General features: G+C 48.6%; 1 protein-coding gene and 1 pseudogene across 4 annotated transcripts in view; both read right to left on the bottom strand.

Moving 5' to 3' along the window:
- Positions 1–17,742, bottom strand: part of palld (palladin, cytoskeletal associated protein) — a 508,296-nt gene that overhangs the window by 350,891 nt on the left and 139,663 nt on the right. The gene's annotated exons all lie outside the window — the stretch shown is intronic.
- On the bottom strand, positions 593–827 carry LOC139278856 (U2 spliceosomal RNA; annotated as a pseudogene).

The raw sequence follows: 17,742 nt of genomic DNA, 5'->3' as shown, positions 1-17,742 counted from the left end.
CCAGGCTGTGCCGTAAGTTCTATCCCGTTTGCACAATGCCCTCACAATACCTAACTGTAATCCTGAGTGATTTGTGGTCAACAATAAAGAGTCCAATAAATAACCAAACAACAATAAATCGACTTTATTTTTGTCACAACTTGGCAACCTGACACTGGAATGCCTTTGATATTTAACCAGCCTGCCTGGGTTATTGATGGCACTGTGCACACGCCACAAACCAATGCCCTAACAGGTAGGAGCAGGGAAATCCTACCAGTTGTCTGTGCTTGTAAAGTGCAAGGTCCTGGCCAGGTAAATTCCATCGGGACCGCAGCACACACTTGTTATTTTTTATTTGTTCCTGGAATGTGGGTGTCGCTGGCAAGGCCGGCATTTATTGCCCATCCCTAATTGCCCTCGAGAAGGTGGTGGTGAGCCACCTTCTTCACCCACTACAATCATGTTTTTTATTTTTTTATTTATTTATTTATTTTTTATTATAAATTCGTAGCCAATCGTTTCCAATTCTTTGTCAAATCACAAACGCCAGAGGTCACCTTGCACCTGTCAAGGATCACTCTGCGCCAATGCTCTTAGCCAAAAGGCCTAGAGCCACTGCACCGTTCCTGGAAGTACTGCAATACCAGGTTCGTGCCATGGAGGTGGATGGGTCAGGTCCCCCACACACCTCCGTGGAGGTGGATGGGTCAACCCTCCCCACCCACCTCCTGTTTACAAAAATGCAAGCATATACCTTCCTGACCAGGGAGGATCCACCATGAGGTCATGGTGGCTGGTCAGAAACGGTACTACACTTGATCTTAGCCAAAAGGCCGAGAAGCGATGTCATGTGGTGAAGGTGCTCCCACAGTGCTGTTAGGGAGGGAGTTCCAGGACTTTGACCCAGCGACGATGAAGGGACGGCGATATACTTCCAAGTCAGGATGGTGTGTGTCTTGGAGGGGAACGTGGAGGTGGTGGTGTTCCTCTGCACCTGCTGCCCTTGCCTTTTAGGTGGCAGAGGTCGTGGGTTTGGGAGGTGCTGCCGAAGAAGCCTTGGTGAGTTGCTGCAGTGCATCCTATAGATGGTACACACTGCAGCCACGGTGCGCTGGTGGTGGAGGGAGTGAATGTTTAAGGTGGTGGATGGGGTGCCAGTCAAACGGGCTGTTTCGTCCTGGATGGTCTCTTGCTCTTTCCAATCTGTGCCTTAGTTCTTGAGCTTACGTAAGTGGGAAAGTTTATTTTCTTGTTCGTTCGCTGGATATGGGCATCACATCTATTGCCCATCCCCGTGATGCAAAGAACAGGTGATTGTAGCCCATTTGGGAAGCAGTTTTGATACTTACTAGGCCATTTCAGAGGGCAGTGAAGATCCAACCACATCGCTGTGAGACTGGAGTCACATATAGGTCAGACCGGGTAAGGAATGCGGGTTTCCTTCCCTAAAGGACATTAGTCAATCAGTTGCTTTTTTTTACGACAATCCGACAGCTTCATCGTCACTTTTACCGATGTCGATTTTTACAAAAGAAAAATCCAGATTTTTTCAAAAAACTGGATTTAAATTCTCAAACTGCCATTGTCAAACTGGAGCCGACATTCTCTGGATTACTGGTTCAGTAATATAACCACTACACTACTGTATTCCATACCAGGCAACGGGAAACCACTTGCATGGATTTCTCGGTGGTTTGGTTTAGAGACCCTTTAAGGTGATGTGTCTCCCTGCGGCCCCAGACACCCAACACCGATTGGAGAAAATACTGTTCCAAAATTTCAGGACCTGGGTCACTGAAGTGACTATGGGAGAGGGAACTGGGTGGTGTAGTGAGTTAGCACTCTCTCTTCTCGGCCCCAAAACTTGTGCTGGAACCCAACCCAAGCTGATGGGCTGACATTACATGGTACACCTTCTCTCACTCTCTCTCTTTCTCTCTCTCTCTCTCTGTTAGGATCCCAACCCATTTCCTGGATGACGTTGATTCAGAACAAAAAACTGCCCAACATTTAACACGTCGAGGCAATTTTTGTCCCTGGTCAGGGGCAGTATGAGAATGGAAACCTTCACACTGCTGCCACCCGTGACACTCTCTGTCGTAAGTATCAAAACTGCTACCCAAATGGACTACAATCACCTGTTCATTGCATCCCGAGGACGGGCAATATTTGTGATGCCCATATCCAGCGAATGAACAAGAAAATAAACTTTCTCACTTACCTAAGCCCAAGAACTGAGGCACAGATTGGAAAGAGCACGAGACCATTCTTGGGACAGTGTAGTGGGGATTTTACTCAGCATTTGACAAATGCACGATGACTCCCTGAACCTTCACTGGCTCTGGTATCCTTTGATATTTTGCATCCTCCCTACGCTTTGCCCGTATCCTCTATTTCTTTCCAGGTTTCCTGCAGATCATATGCACCGAATTTAATGGCGGATGGTATGTTGGCCTTTATTACAAGAGGATTTGAATGTAAGAGTAAAGACGTCTTACTGCAATTATATAGGACCTTGGTGAGACCACACCTGGAGTATTGTGCACAGTTTTGGTCTCCTTACCTAAGGAAGGATATACTTGCCATAGAAGGAGTGCAACAAAGGTTCACCAGACTGATTCCTGGGATGGGGGGGATTGTCCTATGAGGAGAGATTGAGGAGACTAGGCTGATATTCTCTAGAGTTTGGAACAATGAGAGGTGATCTCATTGAAACATACAAAATTATTACAGGGCCAGACAGCTGTAAGCCTGTTGTATTTATATAGCGCCTTTAAAGTGAGCTGAGCAATCTTACCAGCTATCTGTGCTTGTAAAGTGCAAGTGTTCTGGCCGGATAAATTCCATTGGGACCGGCAGCACACGCTGATTTTTTTTTTATTCATCACGGGGTGTGGGTGTCGCCGGCAAGGCCAGCATTTATTGCCTGTCCCTAATTGCCCTTGAGAAGGTGGTGGTGAGCCGCCTTCTTGAACAGCTGCAGTCCGTGTGGTGAAGGTACTCCCACAGTGCTGTTAGGGAGGGAGTTCCAGGATTTTGACCCAGCGACGATGAAGGAACAGCGATATATTTCCAAGTCAGGATAGTCAGGAGCTTTATAAGAACATAAAAACATAAGAAATATGAACAGGAGTAGGCCATAAGGCCACTCGAGCCTGCTCCGCCATTCAATAAGATCATGGCTGATCCGATCATAGACTCAGCTCCACTTCCCCGCTCCCCATAATCCCTCATCCCCCCATTGCTCAAGAAACTGTCTATTTCGGTCTTAAATTTATTTAATGTCCCAGCTTCCACAGCTCTCTGAGGTAGCGAATTCCACAGATTCACAACCCTCTGAGAGAAGAAATTTCTCTCCATCTCAGTTCTAAATGGGCGGCCCCTTATTCTAAGATCATGCCCTCTAGTTCTAGTCTCCCCTATCAGCGGAAATATCCTCTCTACACCCATCTTTTCGAGCCCCCTCATTATCTTATATGTTTCAATAAGATCACCTCTCATTCTTCTGAATTCCAACGGGTAGAGGCCCAACCTACTCAACCTTTCCTCATAAGTCAACCCCCTCATCCCTGGGATCAACCTAGTGAACCTTCTCTGAACTGCCTCCAAAGCAAGTATATCTTTTTGTAAATATGGAAACCAAAACTGCGTGCAGTATTCCAGGTGTGGACTCACCAATACCTTATATAGCTGTAGCAAGACTTCCCTGATTTTATACTCCATCACCTTTGCAATAAAGGCCAAGATACCATTGGCCTTCCTGATCACTTGCTGTACCTGCATACTATCCTTTTGTGTTTCATGCACAAGCACCCCCAGGTCCCGCTGTACTGCAGCACTTTGCAATCTTTCTGCATTTAAATAATAACTTGCTCTTTGATTTTTTTCTGCCAAAGTGCATGACCTCACACTTTCCAACATTATACTCCATCTGCCAAATTCTTGCCCACTCACTTAGCCTGTCTATGTCCTTTTACAGCCTCTTTATGTCCTCCTCACACATTGCCCTTCCTCCCATCTTTGTATTGTCAGCAAACTTGGCTACGTTACACTCAAAATTTGACACCGAGCTACGTAAGGAGACATTAGGACAGGTGACCAAATGCTTGGTCAAAGAGGTAGGTTTTAAGGAGCATCTTAAAGGAGGAGAGAGAGAGGAAGAGAGGCGGAGAGGTTTAGGCAGGGACTTCCAGAGCTTCGGGCATTTCCCCGGTTCCCCAGCTCAGTCCTCTTCCTGCCAAAATCAGCCAAGTCTCAAATCCAAGTTTGAAATCCAGGTTCCGCCACTGAAGTGGTTGGTGTAAAAGACGGGACAGGCGGTGGATTGGGGGGGGCGGGGGGGTATTGGGGGAGGAAAACGTTAATGCCATCTTACGGGTTTTCCACAATTTTTCCCGCTAATGCGAGGCAAATCCTGGAGGAAATTCAGCCCTTCCCCCCTGCCCAGTGTTCCTGCTCCCCTATATTTGATGTCCCCCCAACTTCTGCGTCAGAAAAACTCGCCACATATAGAAATCTGGAAATAAAGGAACAAGGCTTGATACAGGTTGGCGATACATCATCATCGTAGGCAGTCCTTCGGAATGGAGGAAGACTTGCTTCCACTCTTAAAATGAGTCCTTAGGTAGCTGAACAGTCCAATACGCGAGTCACAGACTCTGTCGCAGGTGGGACAGATAGTCGTTGAGGGAAAGGGTGGGTGGGACAGGTTTGCCGCATGCTCTTTCCGCTGTCTGCACTTGATTTCTGCATGCTCTCGGCGATGAGACGTGATACACATCTGCGCTGGATGGTCCCGAATGGGCAGCTTGTTTGCATTCAAATTTTTGGCACGGGGATCCTCGAAATTCCTGACAGTAGGAGAAAGGTAATGGTGCGTTCCTGAAGGCTCAGGCACCAGCTCAATCAGGCTCCCTTTACCTTCCCAGGCAAAGGTTTCACTCACATTGAGAAGGGTTTCCTGCGTGTAAAAGGTTACCTGAATGGAAGGGATATTGGAGCTGCCTGCCACAGCCTCATTCATTTACACACACACACACACACACACACACACACACACACACACGAGTTAACCCACCCAGGGATGGTACGGGCACCACTCCCACCTTGCATTGAGCAGAAAGTGTCTCCATTTGTCATCACCACTGCCCATGATACCGGCAGCACCATGCTCTCCCTGGAGAGAGCAAACTATCGCTCTTGCCCCTCATTTCAATATCATATTTTCAGGATCATATTTGCCGCCGGCGAGCTTGTTGCACAAGCGAGTTCTTGTTTTTCGATCGCAGCCGGCAGTCCAAAGCCCTCCCCATGCCTGCAGTGCTGAAACTAAAAGGGAAAATTCCAGCCCAGCGTCACAAAGCAGACTGAAACCTGACTGCACAATGCAGTTGAAATGAGAAAACAGTGCACCGAATCGGCTGAGGTGGGTCGGTATTTACTTCACAATAGGCGAACCTATCAGTGAAATTTCAGCACAGGAGGAGGCTGTTTGTCTCATTGTGTCTGTGCCCGAGACTGCTCCACTTTGCAGTTGAATTGTTCCCCGTACCCTTTCATATTTTCATCCTCTCTACTCTTTCATCATACCAATTAATATGCGTTTCCTACATCATCATCATCATCATCATAGGCAGTCCCTCTGAATCGAGGAAGACTTGCTTCCATTCTGAAAGTGAGTTCTCAGGTGACTGTACAGTCCAATATGGGAATTACAGTCTCTGTCGCAGGTGGGACAGACAGTGGATGAAGGAAAGGGTGGGTGGGGAGTCAGGTTTGCCGCACGCTCCTTCCGCTGTCTGCGCTTGTTTTCTGCATGCTCTCGGCGACGAGACTCGAGGTGCTCAGCGCCCTCCTGGATGCACTTCCTCCACTTTGGGGGGTCTTGGGCCAGGGACTCCCAGGTGTCGGTGGGGATGTTGCACTTTATCAAGGAGGCTTTGAGGGTGTCCCTGAAACGTTTCCTCTGCCCACCTGGGGCTCGCTTGCCGTGTAGGAGTTCCGAGTAGAGCGCTTGTTTTGGGAGTCTTGTGTCAGGCATGCGTACGATGTGGTCTGCCCAACGGAGCTGGACGAGTGTGGTCAGTCTGTGTTTCTTATATCATAACAGTGACTACACTTCAAAAATACTTCAGTGGCTGTAAAGTGCTTTGAGATGTCCTAAGTTTGGAAAGGTGCTATATAAATGCAAGTCTTTCTTTCTTTCTAATCTTTTGTACTCTTTTCCCATTACCTTTAATATTTCTTCCTCTTTACTACTTTTTATTACTTTTACTAAGGTGTCAGCCATTGCTGAGTGGGTAGCACTCTCGCCACTGAGTCAGGAGGTTGTGGGTTCACATACCACTCCAGACACTTCCCGTGTGGTGGCTGGTGTGCAATGGCCATCCCACATTAAAATAATACATGCACAGGCATCTACCACCCTTTAAAATGAAGTTCTGGACCTGGAACATCAGGACCCCCATGCAGAGACTTGAGCACATAGGTCTAGACTGACACTCCCAGTGCAGTACTGAGAGAGCGCTGCACTGTTGGAGGTGCCACCTTTCAGATGAATTGCTAAACTGAGTCTGCTTTTTCAGGTGAACGTAAATGATCCCATGCCAATTTTTGAAGAAGACCAGGGGAGTTTATCCCTGGTGTCCTGGCTAATATTTATCCCTCAACCAATCCCCAAAACAGAAGATCTGGTTATTATCATAATGCTGTTTGTGGGAGCTTGCTGTGCGCAAATTGGCTGCCACGTTTTCCACATTGCATCAGTGACGACACTTCAAAAGTATTTTTGTTTTCATTTATTCTTGAGATGTGGGCATCGCTGGCGAGTCCAACATTTATTGCCATCCCTAATTGCCCTCGAGAAAGTGGTGGTGAGCCGCCTTCTTGAACCGCTGCAGTCCGTGTGGTGAAGGTGCTCCCACAGTGCTGTTAGGGAGGGAGTTCCAGGATTTTGACCCAGCGACGATGAAGGAATGGCGATATATTTCCAAGTCAGGATGGTGTGTGACTTGGAGGGGAACTTGGAGCTGATGGTTTTCCCATGTGCATGCTGCCCTTGTCCTTCTAGGTGGTAGGGGTCGCGGGTTTGGGAGGTACTACCGAAGAAGCCTTGTGAGTTTCTGCAGTGCATCTTGTAGATGGTACACACTGCAGCCATGGTGCATTGGTGATGGAGGGAGTGAATGTTTAGGGTGGTGGATGGGGTGCCAACCAAGTGGGCTGCTTTGTCCTGGATGGTGTTGAGCTTCTTGAGTGTTGTTAGAGCTGCGCTCATCCAGGCAAGTGGAGAATATTCCATCACAATCCTGACTTGTGCCTTGTAGATGGTGGAAAGGCTTTGGGGAGTCAGGTGGTGAGACACTCACCACAGAATACCCAGCCTCTGACCTGCTCTTGTTGCCACAGTATTTATGTGGCTGGTCCAGTTAAGTTTCTGGTCAATGGTGACCCCCAGGATGTTGATGGTGGGGGACTCGATGATGGTAATGCCGTTGAATATCACGGAGCAGTGGTCAGACTCTCGCTTGTTGGAGATAGTCATTGCCTGGCACTTGTGTGGCGCGAATGTTATTTGCCACTTATCAGCCCAAGCCTGAATGTTGTCCAGGTCTTGCTGCATGCGGGCATGGACTGCTCCATTATCTGAGGAGTTGCAAATGGCACTGAATACTGTGCAATCATTCTGACATTCTGATGAAGGGAAGATCATTGATGAAGCAGCTGAAGATGGTTGGGCCTAGGACACTGCCCTGAAGAACCCTTGCAGCGATGTCCTGGGGCTGTGATAATTGACCTCCAACCACCATTACCATCTTCCTTTGTGCTAGGTATGACTCCAGCCAGTGGAGAGTGTTCCCCAGATTCCCATTGACTTCAGTTTTACTAGGGCTCCTTGATGCCACACTTGGTCAAATGCTGCCTTGATGTCAAGGGCAGTCACTCTCACCTCACCTCTGGAATTCAGCTCCTTTGTCCATGTTTGGACCAAGGCTGGAATGAGGTCTGGAGCTGAGTGGTCCTGGCAGAACCCAAACTGAGCATCAGTGAAAGGTTATTGGTGAGTAAAAGCTGCTTGGTAGCACTGTTGACGACACCTTCCATCACTTTACTGATGATTGAGAGTAGACTGATGGGGTGGTAATTGGACAGATTGGATTTGTCCTGCTTTTTGTGGACAGGACATACCTGGGCAGTTTTTCCACGTGGTCGGATAGATGCCAGTGTTGTAGCTGTACTGGGACAGTTTGGCTAGAGGCGTGGCTAGTTCTGGAGCACATGTCTTCAGCACAACAGCCGGGATGTTGTCCAGTGCCCATAGCTTTTGCTGTATCCAGTGCACTCATCCTTTTTGTGATATCATGTGGAGTGAATTGACTTGGCTTCTGTGATGGTGGGGACCTCAGGAGGAGGATGATATGGATTATTCACTCGGCACTTCTAGCTGAAGATGGTTGCAAACACTTAAGCCTTGTCTTTTGCACTCACGTGCTGGGCTCCGCCATCACAGAGGATGGGGATATTCATGGAGCCTCCTCCTCCCGTTAGTTGTTTAATTGTCCACCACCATTCATGACTGGATGTGGCAGGACCGTAGAGCTTTGATCTGATCCATTGATTGTAGGATCACTTAGTTCTGTCTATAGCATTCTGCTTCCACTGTTTAGCCTGCATGTAGTCCTCTGTTGCAGCTTCCCCAGGTTGGCATCTCATTTTTAGGTACGCCTGGTGCTGCTCCTGGCATGCTCTTCTACACTCCTCATTGAACCAGAGTTGGTCCCCAGGCTTGATGGTAATGGTAGAGTGAGGGATATGCCGGGTCATGAGGTTTACAGATTGTGGTGGAATACAATTCTGCTGCTGCTGATGGCCCACAGTGCCTCATGGATGCCCAGTTTTGAGCTGCTAAATCTGTTCTGAATCTATCCCATTTAGCATGGTGGTAGTGCCACACTACATGATGGATGGTGTCCTCCGTGTGAAGACGGGACTTTGTCTCCACAATGACTGTGCGGTGGTCGCTGCTACCAATGCTGTCGTGGACAGATGCATCTGCGACAGGTAGATAGGTGAGGACGAGATCAAGTAGGTTTTTCCCTCATGTTGGCTCTCTCAGCACCTGCCGCGAGCCCAGTCTGGCAGCTCTGTCCTTCAGGACTCGGTCAGTAGTGGTGCTACCGAGCCAGTCTTCATGATGGACATTGAAATCCCCCATCCAGAGTACATTCTGTGTCCTTGCTACTCTCAGTGCTTCTTCCAAGTGGTGTTCAACATGGAGCAGTACTGATCCATCAGCTGAGGGAGGACGGTAGGTGGTAATCAGCAGGAGGTTTCCTTGTCCTTGCTTGACTTGAAGCCATGAGACTTCATGGGGCCCGGAGTTAATGTTGTGGACTACCAGGGCCACTCCCTCATGACTGTGTACCACTGTGCCCCCACCCCTGGTGGGTCTGTGCTGCCGATGGGACAGGACACGCCCAGGGATGGTGATGGAGGAGTCTGGGACATTGACTGAAAGATATGATTCTGTGAGTATGACTATTGGTTGGCCAATCTGTGGGTCAGCTCTCCCAACAAGTCCCCAGATGTTGGTGAGAAGGACATTGCAGGGTTGACTGGGCTGGGTGTGCCATTATCGTGTCTGTAGCCAGTGCCGAGGTTGATGCCGGGTTTATTCTTCTTATTGTGTTTCGTAGCGGTTGTCTACCATGGAGTGGCTTGCTTGAGTATCTCAGAGGGCAGTTAAGAGTGAACCACATTGCTGTGGGTCTGGAGTCACATATAGGCCAGACTGGGTAAGGCTGGCAGATTTCCTTCCCTAAAGGGACATTAGTGAACCAGATGGGTTGTTATGACAATCCAGTAGTTTCATGGTCACCTATTCCAGATTTATTTAATTAACTGAATTTAAATTCCCCAGCTGCCGTGGTGGGATGTGAACTCAAGGATCATTTGGCCAGGCCTTTGGATTACTCATCCAGTGACGTTACCACTATGCTACCGTTCCCATGTGCTTCCTTGGCTGTAAAGCTCCTGGGGACGTCCTGAGGTCATGAATGGTGTTGTAGAAATGTCAAGTTCTTCCTTCATGTTTTTCCTATACCATATTTTCAGGTTTCCTACACTTTCCCTGTACCCTTTAATTGCTTTCCTTCCTGAGGTATTTATTTAATTCCACTTCAAATGCTGTGATTGACTCATCTTCACTCGCTACTTATGCAAGGCAGTTTTGCATCCTGTAATTCCATTGAGCTTTCCTCCCCTTCTAGTTGACATATCCGAACTGCTAGTATTAATTTTTAAAATTTGAGAAACCAAGTTGAAAGGTCAAGCAAAAAATGTTTTAAAAAATAACTGCAAATGCCGGTGATCTGCAATTAAATATTGGGAATACGCAGATCAGTGTCTGTGGAGAGGAGACAGCTTCAGGTGAAGGGCCATGGTTGTCCATCGTACATGGCAGCAGCTTGGTTGGAAAGAGCAAAGGAAGTGAGGCTAAATGATTAAGTTGATGGCAATCTCAGATTTTAAAAGCCCTTGGAAGGCGAGGGGAAGGGAAGGAGCTCCACAGTTTGGAAGGCCCTGCGAAAGAATAGGCGAGACAGGCCAATGGAACTTGATTTCAACTCGCTGAGGATTGTAGGGAGTGGGTGGGGGGGAACAGTGATAGAACTGCGTATTTGAAGCTCACGAACAGCAAAGGAAGAAGATCCGGATAAACACTGACTCAAGTTGTACCAATAGAAACATAGAAACATAGAAAATAGGTGCAGGAGTAGGCCATTCAGCACTTCGAGCCTGCACCATCATTCAATAAGATCATGGCTGATCATTCCCTCAGTACCCCTTTCCTGCTTTCTCTCCATACCCCTTTATCCCCTTAGCCGTAAGGGCCATATCTAACTCCCTCTTGAATATATCCAATGAACTGGCATCAACAACTCTCTGCGTCAGGGAATTCCACAGGTTAACAACTCCCCTGTTGTGTGCCCCCACCGTTAGCACTTTTGGGGGCTGCTAATGGGGCGCGGAACTGTTTTTGCCCAGGATGGAGGGGGCGATGGGGTGGGGGGAGGGAGGGGTGCGATCAGCTCCCAAGAGACTGCGCGGGAGTTAGCGGAGGTGTGACAGCCGATAGTGATGATGATGTCAGCGTCGTGCGCGGTGACCCCATTTTCACCCTGCGGCAGAAAATGGGCAGCTGCCCCTCAAGGCTGCCGAGGGAGATGTCAGTGCCAGCCTCGCGGGTCGCGAACCGGGCTGCCCGCCCATGGCGGGGCGGAACTTAAAGGGGAGGTTCGTTGTGCCGTGCGCAGTCATTTTTTTTTTCTTCCCCGACTCATCGGTTGGGCCGCTGTGCGAGGCTATCGCGGGGTCCGGGCTGCGATGGTGCAGCCTGGCACTCAGTATCAGTGCCGGTCTGTGGCCATGGCACCCCGTATCCCTGGTGGCCCAGTGGAGACCCATCAAAGGGCCTGCAGAGCTCACCGCCTCCCTCCCCTTTAACAGAAGGGGAGGGGCATTCAAACGCGCCAGCGCTACGCGGGGAGGCCACGTAGCGCTCCGTGATGTATCTGGGTCGAGCCCCCGATTCCACCCCGAGAGGAAGTGGAGAGCGCGACATTGCGTTCCCACAAGCAGCAATGTGATAATGACCACATAATCTGTTTTTGTTTTGATGATTGGGGGATAAATATTGGCTCAGGACATTGGGGATAACTCTCCTGCTCTTCTTCCAAATAGTGCCATGGGATCTTTTACGTCTACCTGAGAGGGCAGATGGGTCCTCGGTTTAACGCCCCATCTGAAAGATGGCACCTCTGACAGTGCAGCACTCCCTCAGCACTGCACTGGGAAGTGTCAACCTTGATGATGTGCTCAAGACTCTGCAGTGGGACTTGAACCCACGACCGCTGGTTCGCGGAGGCGAGTGTGCTATTATATTACAGGGAGCGTGGATGGAGGGATGGACGAGGTTGTTGGAAACAAGGCTTTAAATGTTGCAACCATTCCTGGGCTTCACTGCTGATCAGTGCCTATAATGAACATAAGAATATATTGAACATAAGAATTAGGAGCAGGAGTAGGCCACTCAGCCCTTAGAGCCTGCTCCGCCATTCAATAAGATCACGGCTGATCTTCGACCTCTACTCCACTTTCCCCGCACTATTCCCGCACTATTCCCATATCCCTTGATTCTCCGAGAGACCAAAAATCTATCGATCTCAGCCTTGAATATACTCCAGGACTGAGCATCGCAGCCCCCTGGGGCAGAGAAGGTTGTGTTTGTTAAAGAAATGTTAAAGCAGAGCCCAGCAGCATTTCGGTCAGAGGCAGTGTGGTTCTCACACGTATTAAGAAACCGTCTGGCAGGAAAAACATTATTTTATTTCATTAGTGCCCAGGGTTAGTGAATTGACTATTTCCTTTGCAATTACAGAACAATGTGGGTTTGTAACATTGACAGCTGTTAAGGTAACACCTCAGGATGTGGTTTAGTGACACTACATGAACTTTGGCCTACTTTGCATCTCCCGCTGTTCCTAGTTTTTGAAAATCACGTCAGGAAAATCACGCCCCGGCAGTCACTGCAATGTGAGTAATTGCTCCAGATTCTCTCCTACCGGTTCAATATGTTGTCCAAACGTTTACAGATAGGAAACAGCCACCAATCAAAAATAACATTACCGAATCGCAGAATCGTACAGCACAGAAGGAGGCCATTCGGCCCATCATGCCTATGCCTCAGGAGGTCATAGGTTCAAGTCCCACTCCAGAGACTCAAGCACAAAAATCTAGACTGGCACTCCCAGTGCAGTGCCGGAGGTTCTCGCCTTTTGGATGAGGCCCCGTCTGCTCTCTCAGGTGGACGTAAATGATCTGATGGCATTATATCGAAGAAGAGCAGCAGAGATCTCCCTGGTGTCCTGGGCCAATATTTATCCCTCAATCAACATCACTAAAAAACAGATGCTGTGCGTGAATTGGCAGCTGTGCTTCCTACAGTGACTACAATTCAAAAGTGCTTCACTAGCTGTAAAGCACATTGGGACACCTGGTTGTCGTGAAAGGCGCTATATGAATGCAAGTCTTGGGGAGTAGGAGGAGGAGGAGGAGAGAAAATTTGGTGGAAACAGTCAGAAGAGAAAAAAGATGGCCGCCAATCACATTGTATGAATTTTTTTATTTTACCCACTGGATTAATTTTGCCTGAATAACATTCCAAACGGAACTCGCTGCAAGCAGTGTGCGGTGATGTTATGTTGATGTTGGATAGAGTCCAGAACAAGGGGACATAACCTTAAAATTAAGCCATTCGGGGATGATGTCAGGAAGCACTTCTTCACACAAAGGATAGCGGAAATCTGGAACTCTCTCTCCCCCAGAAGTGCTGTTGACGCTGAGGAGGTCAATTGAAAACTGAGGTTGATAGATTTTTGTTGAGAATGCTGGGCTTTATATCGAGAGGACTAGAATACATCATCGTTATCATGGGCAATCTCTCGAAATCGAGGAAGACTTGCTTCCACTTCTGAAGTGAATTCTTTGGTGGCTGAACGAGAGCCACAGACTCTGTCACAGGTGGGACAGACAATCGTCGAGGGAAAGGGGTGGGTGGGACTGGTTTACCGCACGCTCCTTCCGCTGCCTTCGCTTGACCTCTTCATGCTCTCGGCGTTGAGACTCCAAGTGCTCAACGCCCTCCCGGATGCACTTTCTCTACTTTGGGCAGTCTTTGGCCAGGGATTCCCAGGTGTCAGTGGGGATGTCGCACTTTATCAGGGAGTCTTTGAGCGTGTCCTTGTAACGTTTCCTCTGCCCACTTTTGGCTGGTTTGCCATGAAGGAGCTCCAAGTAGAGCACTTACTTTGGGAGTCTCGTATCTGGCATGCGAACTATGTGGCCTGCCCAGCAAAGCTGATTGAGTGTGGTCAGTGCTTCAATGCTGTGGATGAGGGCACTGATGTTGGTGCGCCTGTCCTCCCAGGGGATTTGCAGGATCTTGCGGAGACATCATTGGTGATATATCTCCAGCGACTTGAGGTGTCTTCTGTACATCGCCCATGCCTCTGAGCCATACAGGAGGGCGGGTATTAATACAGCCCTGTAGACCATGAGCTTGGTGATAGATTTGAGGGCCTGGTCTTCGAACACTCTTTTCCTCAGGCGGCCGAAGGCTGCACTGGCGCACTGGAGGTGATGTTGAATCTCCGCATCAATGTCTGCTCTTGTTGATAAGAGGCTCCCGAGGTATAGGAAATGGTCCACGTTATCGAGGGCCGCGCTGTGAATCTTGATGACTGGGGGGGGCAGTGCTCTGCAGCGAGGACAGGTTGGTGGAGGACCTTTGTCTTTCGGATGTCTAGCGTAAGGCCCGTGCTTTCATAGCCTCAGAATGTGCGCAGACGCAGGCGTCGTCCGCATACTGCAGCTCAACGACAGAGGTTGGGGTGATCTTCGACCTGGCCTGGAGGCGGCGTAGGTTAAACAGCTTCCCACTGGTTCTGTAGTTTAGTTCCACTCCAGCGGGGAGCTTGTTGACTGTGAGGTGGAGCATGGCAGCGAGGAAGATTGAGAAGAGGGTTGGAGCGATGACGCAGCCCTGTTTGACCCCGGTCCGGAGGTGGATTGGGTCTGTAATGGTACCACTGGTAAAGATCACGGCCTGCATGTCGTCGTGGAACAGGCGAAGGATGTTGACAAACTTTTCGGGGCCTTTATATCTAGAAGACTAGAATACAAGGGGGGGGGGGGTAGAAGTTATGCTGCAGCTGTACAAAGCCCTGGTTAGCCCACACCTGGAGCACTGTGAGCAGTTCTGCGCACCACACCTTAGGAAGGATATATTCGCCTTGGAGGGAGTGCAGCATAGGTTTACCAGAATGATACCTGGACTTCAAGGGTTAATTTACGAGGTGAGATTACACAAATTCTCTCGAATTTCGAAGGTTAAGGGATGATATGATCGAAGTTTTCAGGGTATTAAGGGGAACTAATAAGGTAGATAGAGAGAAACTACGTCGCTGGTTGGGGATTTCAGAGCTAACATTTAGAGCCAGACCTTTTGGGAGTGAAATTAGGAAACACTTCTACACACAAAGGGTGGTAGAGGTTTGGAACTCTCTTCTGCAAACGGCAACTGATGCTAGATCCATTGTTAATTTTAAATCGGAGATTGATCGTTTTTTGTTAACTCCAGGTATTAAGGGATATGGGGCAAAGACGGGTACAGGTGCAACGTCGAGAATCCGGAACCGTCGGGACCGAGGCCGTTCCAGATTCCGGACTTTTCCGGACTTTCCATCGTCTTTCTGACTGAACGAATTCAGAAACACCCGAGCCCAGGTTCGGGTATTTCCGGATTTTGGAACGACTGAAAGAGGGGAGGGGGGGGTCCCCGCTGAGGAGGGGGTGTTCGGGCGGACCCCGTCGCGGAGGAGCTGTTTGGGAAGGCCCTGGCATGCAGGAGATGTTCGGACGGGCCGGCAGCGAGGCCCCGAGGTAAGGGCAGCGGCGGCGAGCGGGACAAGGCGAAGCCCGAAGTTGGCAGGGTCAGCGGGTCCGGATTCCGGAACATTTTACAGATTCCGGATGACCCTGCCACCGATTGGTCTGGAATCCGTATTCCAGAACATTCCGGATTCCAAATCTCCGGATTTTCGACGCTGCACCTCCATATGGAGTTAGATCGCAGATCAGCCATGATCTCATTCAATGGCGGAAGAGGCTTGAGGGACTAAATGGCCCACTCCTGTTCCTATGTTCCTACATAAGGGTATTCATTGAATGGTGGAACAGGCTCAGTGGGCTTAAAGGCCTACTCCTGGTAGATTTATGGGAAGACTAAAACTAGGTGCCATAAATATAAGATAGTGATTAATAAATCCAATAGGCAATTCAGGAGAAACTTCTTTACCCCAGATAATGGTTCGAATATGGAACTCACTGCCACAGTGGTTGAGGCAAATAGCACAGATGCATTCAAGGGGAAGCTAGAAAGACACATGAGGGAACAAGGAATAGAAGGATATGTGGATTATTGTCAGCCAATGGCTCAGTGGGTAGCCCTCTCGCTTCCGTGTCAGAAGGTTGTAGGTTCCAGTCCCACTCCAGAGACTTGCCCACAAGAATTTAGGTTGATACTCCAGTGCAGTGCTGAGGGAACGCTGCATTGTTGGAGATGCCCTCTTTCAGATGAGATGTACTCGCTCAGGTGGATGTAAAACATCCCATGGCACTATTTTGAAGAAGAGCAGAGGAGTTATCCCCGGTGTTCTGGCCAATATTTATCCCTCAACCAACATCACTAAAACAGATTTTCTGGTCATTATCACATTGTTGTTTGTGGGAGCTTGCTGTGTGCAAATTGGCTGCCGAGTTTTCTACATTACAACAGTGACTACACTTCAAAAAAGCACTTCTTTGGCTGTAAAGCACTTTGGATCTCTGGTGGTCGTGAAATGCGCTACATAAATGCAAGTCTTTCTTTTCTTTTTGGGTTAGTTGAAGTCGGGTGGGAGGAGGCTCGTGTGGAGCATAAACACCGGCACGGACCTGTATAGCCGAATGGTCTGTTTCTGTGCTGTAAAGTCTATGTAACTCTGTGTAAGGTTGCCAATTTCCAGGTTGGAATTCTGATCCTGACTATTGCAGGCCACAAGCAGAGAGAGGGAAAAGATTAGAACATAAGAACATAAGAAATAGGAGCAGGAGTAGGCCATTCGGCTCCTCGAGCCTGCTCCGCCATTTAATAAGATCATGGCTGAAATTCTACTTCAACTCCAAATTGGGAATTTGGAAAGAGTGGGAATTTCTGTTAAGTATTGGGTAAGTAGAAGCTGTAAAAAGTGAAATATAGTTTAACATTTTGATTTAAGCCTAGAACTTTAAAACTGTAGTTAACAGAAGTTGCCTGCCAGTGGCAGTTAACTGTCAGTCAGCTGTAAGTGTTAGTGTGGAATAGGTGTTAATCACAGGGGATAGGGGAGCTGAGTTGACACTTGTAAATTGGGTGGAGCTCCGAGGAGTATAAAAGTCAACAGTGTTTCAGAGCACAGAGTGGACTTAAAGAGTGGTTTATTTGGGAATTTCAAAAGAGTGGGAATTTGGAGAAGACAGGGAACGAGTTGCAGCTTTTTGACAACACTATTTGTAGTGTTTTGTGTTATAGGTAGATATTTAATTTCATTGCCCATTACATAATCCAGATCAATTAAGAAGTCAAGGAACTAAACTGTAAACTAAGTTACTTAAATACAAATTTAATTTCCTTTAATTAAATAGAACAAAGTCATTATAGAGATGGCAGGGCAGGTGGTGTGCCACAACTGCAGCATGTGGGAATTTGTAGAGAGCCTTGTGATTCCGGACTAGCACGTTTGCAGTAAGTGCCTGTATCTTGAGGAATTTCAGCTCAGAGTTGTTGAGATGGAGTCCGAGGTGCAGACATTGTGGGGCATCAGGGAGGGGGAGAGTTACCTGGACATGTACATCTTAAGAGGTAGTCACACCCCTTAGGTTAGGCAATGGTACATGTCTGGTTAGTGGTCAGGGACAGGTGAGTGTGACTGCAACTCAGGCAGGTAAGGGAACCCCAGGTGTAGTGCTGGAGGAGTCTCGGCCTTTGCCCTTAGCCAGGTTTTTGCTGCCTGTGTGAATGAGGGAAAAGCCTGCAGGATGGATGAGCAGGGCTGACCATGGCACCATGGGGGGAGTGAAAGGGAATACAGTTGTGGTAGGGGAGCGTATAGTCAGAGAGAT

This window comes from Pristiophorus japonicus, chromosome 1, assembly GCF_044704955.1.
Source record: "Pristiophorus japonicus isolate sPriJap1 chromosome 1, sPriJap1.hap1, whole genome shotgun sequence".
In the NCBI taxonomy this organism is placed as follows: Eukaryota; Metazoa; Chordata; class Chondrichthyes; family Pristiophoridae; genus Pristiophorus; species Pristiophorus japonicus.
This window is presented reverse-complemented; position numbering and strand designations above follow the sequence as displayed.